The sequence below is a fragment of the Sander lucioperca genome, chromosome 22, assembly GCF_008315115.2.
Source record: "Sander lucioperca isolate FBNREF2018 chromosome 22, SLUC_FBN_1.2, whole genome shotgun sequence".
NCBI lineage: Eukaryota > Metazoa > Chordata > Actinopteri > Perciformes > Percidae > Sander > Sander lucioperca.
In genome coordinates, this window is record NC_050194.1 from 6094360 (window position 1) to 6102427 (window position 8068).

The 8068-nt window shown below is 45.7% G+C and overlaps 1 long non-coding RNA gene across 1 annotated transcript; it reads right to left on the minus strand.

Annotated features, from left to right (window-relative positions):
- Positions 1-3595: 3595 nt before the first annotated feature.
- On the minus strand, positions 3596-5518 carry LOC118494319. The gene is made up of 2 exons (XR_004896435.1): positions 5472-5518; positions 3596-3688 (listed from the first exon to the last, which is right to left on the minus strand). It is a non-coding gene; the product is annotated as an uncharacterized LOC118494319 (long non-coding RNA).
- Positions 5519-8068: the final 2550 nt, after the last annotated feature.

Genomic DNA, 8068 nt, shown 5'->3' on the forward strand with positions numbered 1-8068 from the left:
ATTTCTTTATATAGGCCTAATTGTATTTTAATGTTATTTTAGAAGTTAGCTGTTGTAGTTATGGCTGATACTGGGGCAGGACCATCACAGAAAAAAAGAAAATAAATGAACAACAACTAAAAGCTAAATGGGAAAGTGAAAGACAACGGGCAAAACCTGAGTCATACTCGGTCTTTCAACAGATGGAGACAATTACAGGATTGTAAATGATTCAAAACTGACCGCAAATTGGCCATAGGTATGTAATATGTCTATTTCATTCATAAAATAACGTTACAATGCACTATGTGGTTGTACATCAGTAGCCGACATTAAATTATGTCCCCCTGTAGTTGTATATAGTATATTAATCTAAGTTATTATTACGTTGGTTGCTACAACAAACTCTTAATGCTTTGGCTTTTGACACAGTGACAGTGAAAACATTACCCGGTTCAGCTCATTATCCTCACTCTATAATTTACAACGACCCAAGAATTCCAACAATTCCAACAATTCCAACAATGCACTAATGGAGAGATGTCAGCTGATGTAGCAGGGTGTAGCAGGGCATAGTAGGGTGTAGTCGGGTGTAGCAGGGCGTAGCAGGGTGTAGCAGGGCGTAGTAGGGAGTAGCAGGGCATTGTAGGGCGTAGTAGGCTGTAGTAGGGAGTAGCAGGGTGTAGCAGGGTGTAGTAAGGTGTAGCAGGGTTTAGTAAGGTGTAGCAGGGTGTAGCAGGGAGTAGTAGGGTGTAGTAGGGTGTGGCAGGGCGTAGCAGGGCGTAGTAAGGTGTAGCAGGGCATAGTAGGGAGTAGTAGGGTGTAGTAGGGTATAGTAGGGAGTAGCAGGGTGTAGTAAGGTGTAGTCGGGCGTAGCAGGGAGTAGTAGTGTGTATCAGGGTGTAGTAGGGTGTAGCAGGGTGTAGCAGGGTATAGTAAGGTGTAGCAGGGTGTAGCAGGGTGTAGTAGGGTGTAGTAAGGTGTAGCAGGGTGTAGCAGGGTGTAGTAGGGTGTAGTAAGGTGTAGTAAGGTGTAGCAGGGTGTAGTAAGGTGTAGCAGGGTGTAGTAAGGTGTAGCAGGGTGTAGTAGGGTGTAGCAGGGTGCAGGGTGTAGTAAGGTCCCAAATCCAGGGAAGAATGTGAGGCGAGAAAACACAAGGACCTGACTGATAATTTAACTGACTTGGTGATGCTCCTGGTTCCATCCATCCAGCTGTTTCCGGTGCTTCTCTGAGTCTTCATAGCAGCTGAGTCAATCTGAAAAAGAATGAGATCATTATACTTGTCTGGGCCCTAAAAATGCATGTTTATTAGCGTTGCCTAGCGTCTGCGTCGGACAACTCTCCTCCGTCTGTGGACATGGGAGGACCTGCGAGTCCTCCTACGTCTACGAACGGGGCGAGCGGCGTGTCTGCGTCTGCGTGGCATTGTCAAAAAACTACCTGATGGGAGTAACGGGGATCTATTCATAAACTCTCAAGACAATGTTCTGTGATGTCAATGATGATGTCACAGTTTATGTGACACATCATCATTTATGATCTCACAGAGACATTTCATGATGTCAAATTCCTGTGACTATCAATGACAGTGATAGTGATGTCACTAGTGATTGATCTAAGTTTTCGTTGCAGAGCATTTGTGACATCATCAATGACATCACTGATTCGTTACCTGACCCCATTTGAAGGCAGCATGTTACATCATCAAAGACATCAAGGTATGTTGTCTCTGTGAGATCATAAATGATGATGATGTGTCACATAAACTGACATAATCAGTGACATCACAGAACATTGTCTTGCAGTAGCAGGGTGTAGCAAGTTATAGCAGGGTGGTGAGAGTAGGGTGTAGTCGGGCGTAGCAGGGCGTAGCAGGGAGTAGTAGGGTGTATCAGGGTGTATCAGGGTGTAGCAGGGCGTAGCAGGGTGTAGCACAGCATTGTAGGGCGTAGTAGGGCGTAGTAGGCTGTAGTAGGGAGTAGCAGGGTGTAGCAGGGAGTAATAGGGAGTAGTAGGGTGTAGCAGTGTGTAGCAGGGCGTAGCATGGCGTAGTAGGGTGTAGCAGGGCATTGTAGGGCATAGTGGGGCATAGCAGGGTGTAGTAGGGTGAAGTAGGGCGTAGTAGGGTATATAGTAGGGAGTAGCAGGGTGTAGTAAGGTGTAGTCGGGCGTAGCAGGGAGTAGTAGGGTGTAGCAGGGTGTAGCAGTGTGTAGCAGTGTGTATCAGGGTGTAGTAGGGTGTAGCAGAGTGTAGCAGGGTGTAGTAAGGTGTAGTAGGGTAGAGTAGGGACTAGCAGAGTGTAGGAAGGTGTAGTAGGGTGTAGTAGAGTATAGTAGGGAGTAGCATGGTTTAGTAAGGTGTAGTAGGGTATAGTAGAGAGTAGCAGGGTGTAGTAACATGTAGCAGGGCGTAGCAGGGTGTAGCAGGGAGTAATAGGGCGTAGTAGGGTGTAGCAGGGCATTGTAGGGCATAGTAGGGCATAGCAGGGCGTAGTAGGGCGTAGTAGGGTATAGTAGGGAGTAGCAGGGTGTAGCAGGGTGTAGTAAGGTGTAGTCGGGCATAGCAGGGAGTAGTAGGGAGTAGCAGGGTGTAGTAAGGTGTAGTAGGGTAGAGTAGGGACTAGCAGAGTGTAGCAAGGTGTAGTAGGGTGTAGTAGAGTATAGTAGGGAGTAGCAGGGGGTAGTAAGGTGTAGCAGGGTGTAGTAGGGTGTAGTAAGGTGTAGCAGGGTTTAGTAAGGTGTAGTAGGGTATAGTAGAGAGTAGCAGGGTGTAGCAGGGTGTAGTAACGTGTAGCAGGGTGTAGCAGGGAGTAATAGGGAGTAGTAGGGTGTAGCATTGTGTAGCAGGGCGTAGTAGGGTGTAGCAGGGCATTGTAGGGCATAGTAGGGCGTAGCAGGGCGTAGTAGGGTGTAGTAAGGTGTAGCAGAGTTTAGTAAGGTGTAGTAGGGTATAGTAGAGAGTAGCAGGGTGTAGCAGGGTGTAGTGGGGTGTAGCAAGGAGTAGTAGTGTGTAGTAGGGTGTAGCAAGGTGTAGCAGCGTGTAGTAAGGTGTAGTAGGGTGTAGCAGGGCGCAGAAGGGCGCAGCAGAGTATAGCAGGGCGCAGAGCAGGACCACGGCTGTAGTAGGGTGTAGTAGGGAGTAGCAGGGAGTAGTAGGGTGTAGCAGTGTGTATCAGGGTGTAGCAGTGTGTAGTAAGGAGTATTAAGGTGTAGCATGGTGTAGTAGGGTGTAGTAAGGTGTAGCAGGGTGTAGTAGGGTGTAGTAAGGTGTAGCAGGGTGTAGCAGGGAGTAGTAGGGTAGTCAAGGGTGTAGCAGGGTGTAGTGGGGTGTAGCAAGGAGTAGTAGGGTGTAGTAGGGTGTAGCAGGGTGTAGCAGCGTGTAGTAAGGTGTATTAGGGTGTAGCAGGGTGTAGCAGGGCGCAGAGCAGGAACACGGCAGCAGCTGCAACCATGATTTAGGTGCCACCCAAATCCAGGGAAGAATGCGAGGCGAGAAACACAAGGATCTGACTGATAATTTAACTGACTTGGTGATGCTCCTGGTTCCATCCATCCAGCTGTTTCCGGTGCTTCTCTGAGTCTTCATAGCAGCTCTGTCAATCTGAAAAAGAATGAGATCATTATACTTGTCCCGGCCCTAAAAATGCATGTTTATTAGCGTTGCCTAGCGTCTGTGTCGGACAACTCTCCTCCGTCTGTGGAATGGACCTGCGAGTACTCCTACGTCTACGAACGGGGCGGGTTTAGTAAGGTGTAGTAGGGTATAGTAGAGAGTAGCAGGGTGTAGCAGGGTGTAGTGGGGTGTAGCAAGGAGTAGTAGGGTGTAGTAGGGTGTAGCAAGGTGTAGCAGCGTGTAGTAAGGTGTAGTAGGGTGTAGCAGGGCGAGACTTTGTTGCAGATATGCAAACATTTATTACTAACAATTAACCAAACAAGTACAAACAGATTAGACTCCATTGTAAAGGGGATCTATACAACTAATGTTTAGGAAAACCAAACACATCCCCCAAAACTTGAAAAGAATTTAAGTGATTAAATGACATGAATATAGCCTACATACCTTACAGCCGCCACAATCTGTATGGTAATACAAACATGAATGTGTTAAATAATCAGTGAATAATCAGTGTAACAAAGACATTCAGCATTGACATTGATCAAACCCCAAAAGACATGAGAAGAATATGATGTTGCAAAAGAAAACCTCGGCGATTCAGGCCGGAACAAACAAAACTCAGCAATTCAGGCCGGAACAAATAAAACTCGGCAATTCAGGCCGGAACAAAACAAAACTCGGCAATTCAGGCCGGAACAAAACAAAATCTCGCCAATTCAGCTGAACATGCACTCTGCAATCCAGGCAGGAACAACCACAGACCTCTGCAGTTACAACGGCACCTGTAATTACAAAACAACCACATATCAGCAATTCAGGCCGGAACAAACAAAACTTCTGCAGATCTAAAACAAAAAATACATATCAGCAATTCAGGCTGAACACGAAATCTCGGCAATCCAGGCAGGAACAACCACTGACCTCTGCAGTTACAAAGGCACCTGTAATTATAAGGGCAATACACATCAGCAATTCAGGCTGAACATAACACAGAACGTTGGGAATTCAGGCAGGAACAAACACAGAACCTGTAGTTACGATAGATGCAAAATAAAATCTAAATTGATGAAAACAGTTACATCAGTACCATTGAGAACACCACCCATCCATTATACCACCACCAGTTATATGCAATCTTAGTTGTCTTAGTCCAAGTTGTTGTAGAGAAGTACTGTAGACCCCTCGACTAGCAGCAGTAGTAGCAGCCCCTATTCTAAATGAATGACTCGTAAAACAATTTGGTGAAATGTTAGCTTTGATGAGGACTAGTTCCAAATGCTGTTTAAACCAACATTTTGACATAGGGAAATCTACAGGAACACAAATAAGGGTGACAGGGTACTACTCTGTAAGATAGATACTCAATCAAATCTTTAAATGGGCAAAGTCATAGTAGGGCGTAGTAGGCTGTAGTAGGGTGTAGTAGGGAGTAGCAGGGTGTAGCAGGGAGAAGTAAGGTGTAGTAGGGTATAGTAGGAAGTAGCAGGGTGTAGCAGGGTGTAGTAGAGTATAGTAAGGTGTAGTAGGGTGTAGTAGAGTATGGTAGGGAGTAGCAGGGTGTAGCAGGGTGTATCAGGGTGTAGCAGGGTGTAGTAAGGTGTAGCAGGGTGTAGCAGGGTGTAGCAGGGTGTAGTAAGGTCCCAAATCCAGGGAAGAATGCGAGGCGAGAAAACACAAGGACCTGACTGATAATTTAACTGACTTGGTGATGCTCCTGGTTCCATCCATCCAGCTGTTTCCGGTGCTTCTCTGAGTCTTCATAGCAGCTGAGTCAATCTGAAAAAATAATGTGAGATCATTACACTTGATAGGACATCTGCGTCGGACAACTCTCCTCCGTCTGTGGAATGGACCTGTGAGTCCTCCTACGTCTACGAACGGGGCGAGCGGCGTGTCTGCGTCTGCGTGGCATTGTCAAAAAACTACCTGATGGGAGTAACGGGGATCTATTCATAAACTCTCAAGACAATGTTCTGTGATGTCAATGATGATGTCACAGTTTATGTGACACATCATCATTTATGATCTCACAGAGACATTTCATGATGTCAAATTCCTGTGACTATCAATGACACTATAGTGATGTCACTAGTGATTGATCTAAGTTTTCGTTGCAGAGCATTTGTGACATCATCACTGACATCACTGATTCGTTACCTGACCCCATTTGAAGGCAGCATGTTACATCATCAAAGACATCAAGGTATGTTGTCTCTGTGAGATCATAAATGATGATGATGTATTACATAAACTGTGACATCATCAGTGACATCACAGAACATTGTCTTGAGAGTTTATGAATAGATCCCTGTTACTCCCATCAGGTAGTTTTTTGACAATGCCACGCAGACGCAGACACGCCGCTCGCCCCGTTCGTAGACGTAGGAGGACTCGCAGGTCCATTCCACAGACGGAGGAGAGTTGTCCGACGCAGACGCCCTATCAAGTGTAATGATCTCACATTATTTTTTCCAGATTGAGTCAGCTGACATCACAACCTCTAGAAGCAGCGAAAACAGCTGGATGGATGGAACTACGTACAGGTGACATCACCAGGTTAATTATATTATTAAATTAGTTTTTTTCAAATGAGGGTGGGACCGAAATTAATCCGTGTTCACTTGTTCAATTCAATTTTATTCAGAGTATCAAATCATAACGAGAGTTATCTCAAGACAATTTAAACATAGAGTAGGTATAGACCACACTCTATAATTTACAACAACCCAACAATTTCAACAATTCCAACAATGCACTAATGGAGAGATGTCAGCAGATGTAGCAGGGTGTAGCAGGGTGTAGCAGGGAGTAGTAAGGTGTAGTAGGGGGTAGTAGGGTATAGTAGGGTGTAGCAGGGTGTAGCAGGGTGTAGTAAGGTGTAGTAAGGTGTATCAGGGTGTAGTAACGTGTAGCAGGGTGTGGCAGGGTGTAGTAAGGTGTAGCAGGGTGTAGCAGGGTGTAGTAAGGTGTAGCAGGGTGTGGCAGGGTGTAGTAAGGTGTAGCAGGGTGTGGCAGGGTGTAGTAAGGTGTAGCAGGGTGTAGTAAGGTGTAGCAGGGTGTAGCAGGGTGGAGTAAGGTGTAGCAGGGTGTAGTAAGGTGTAGCAGGGTGTAGCAGGGTGTAGCAAGGTGTAGCAGGGTGTAGTAAGGTCCCAAATCCAGGGAAGAATGCGAGGCGAGAAAACACAAGGACCTGACTGATAATTTAACTGACTTGGTGATGCTCCTGGTTCCATCCATCCAGCTGTTTCCGGTGCTTCTCTGAGTCTTCATAGCAGCTGAGTCAATCTGAAAAAATAATGTGAGATCATTACACTTGATAGGGCGTCTGCGTCGGACAACTCTCCTCCGTCTGTGGAATGGACCTGTGAGTCCTCCTACGTCTACGAACGGGGCGAGCGGCGTGTCTGCGTCTGCGTGGCATTGTCAAAAAACTACCTGATGGGAGTAACGGGGATCTATTCATAAACTCATAAGACAATGTTCTGTGATGTCAATGATGATGTCACAGTTTATGTGACACATCATCATTTATGATCTCACAGAGACATTTCATGATGTCAAATTCCTGTGACTATCAATGACACTATAGTGATGTCACTAGTGATTGATCTAAGTTTTTGTTGCAGAGCATTTGTGACATCATCACTGACATCACTTATTCGTTACCTGACCCCATTTGAAGGCAGCATGTTACATCATCAATGACATCAAGGTATGTTGTCTCTGTGAGATCATAAATGATCATAACGAGAGTTATCTCAAGACACTTCAAACATAGAGTAGGTCTAGACCACAGGTGTAGCAGGGTGTAGTAGGGTGTAGCAGGGTGTAGTAAGGTCCCAAATCCAGGGAAGAATGCGAGACGAGAAAACACAAGGACCTGACTGATAATTTAACTGACTTGGTGATGCTCCTGGTTCCATCCATCCAGCTGTTTCCGGTGCTTCTCTGAGTCTTCATAGCAGCTGAGTCAATCTGAAAAAGAATGAGATCATTATACTTGTCCGGGCCCTAAAAATGCATGTTTATTAGCGTTGCCTAGCGTCTGCGTCGGACAACTCTCCTCCGTCTGTGGAATGGACCTGCGAGTCCTCCTACGTCTACGAATGGGGCGAGCGGCGTGTCTGCGTCTGCGTGGCATTGTCAAAAAACTACCTGATGGGAGTAACGGGGATCTATTCATAAACTCTCAAGACAATGTTCTGTGATGTCACTGATGATGTCACAGTTTATGTAATACATCATCATTTATGATCTCACAGAGACTTTTCATGATGTCAAATTCCTGTGACTCAATCAATGACACTATAGTGATGTCACTAGTGATTGTATTATAAGGGCAATACACATCAGCAATTCAGGCTGAACATAACACAAAACATTGGGAATTCAGGCAGGAACAAACACAGAACCTGTAGTAACGATAGATAGATTTACAACGACCCAACAATTCCAACAATTCCAACAATGCA